The following is a 428-nucleotide window of genomic DNA, read 5'->3' as shown; positions in this document are numbered from 1 at the left end:
AAACCCAAGTTGCTTCAGTCCTGTAAGTGTTCATCTTGAAATATTACTAACAATATAAGTTATTTTATATTATATTTTCTTTATAAGAACCAAAGACTTCACAGCAAAAAAAAGACTTATGAACCATAACCTGACAGACATTTTATTTTTCACTGAAAAGTATTTTACTTGCTAAAAGAGTATAAACTATAAAATCAGATGACCGAAGGCATGCAGTAGATTGTGTACATCAGTTTTTTGCCATAATTTGATGTTGACGTGTCAATATTAAATGTGATGCAGTAGGCTTTATAAGGTTAAGATACCTTCTCAATTTTCCCCCAATTTAAATCGAGGTAAAATACATTCTTCGGTTCAGTCAAATATAAATAACCCCTTCCAGAATGCATTATCAGTAATATTTTCTTTGTGTTTTGTGCTTTTTTTTT

General features: G+C 29.7%; 1 protein-coding gene across 1 annotated transcript in view; it reads left to right on the top strand.

Annotated features, from left to right (window-relative positions):
* The window catches only part of LOC107602444 (dipeptidyl peptidase 9-like), a 25,412-nt gene that overhangs the window by 24,079 nt on the left and 905 nt on the right, over positions 1 to 428 (top strand). The window lies entirely within an intron of this gene.

Source organism: Sinocyclocheilus grahami, unplaced genomic scaffold (genome assembly GCF_001515645.1).
Source record: "Sinocyclocheilus grahami isolate Dianchi unplaced genomic scaffold, SAMN03320097.WGS_v1.1 scaffold327.1, whole genome shotgun sequence".
NCBI lineage: Eukaryota > Metazoa > Chordata > Actinopteri > Cypriniformes > Cyprinidae > Sinocyclocheilus > Sinocyclocheilus grahami.
This window is presented reverse-complemented; position numbering and strand designations above follow the sequence as displayed.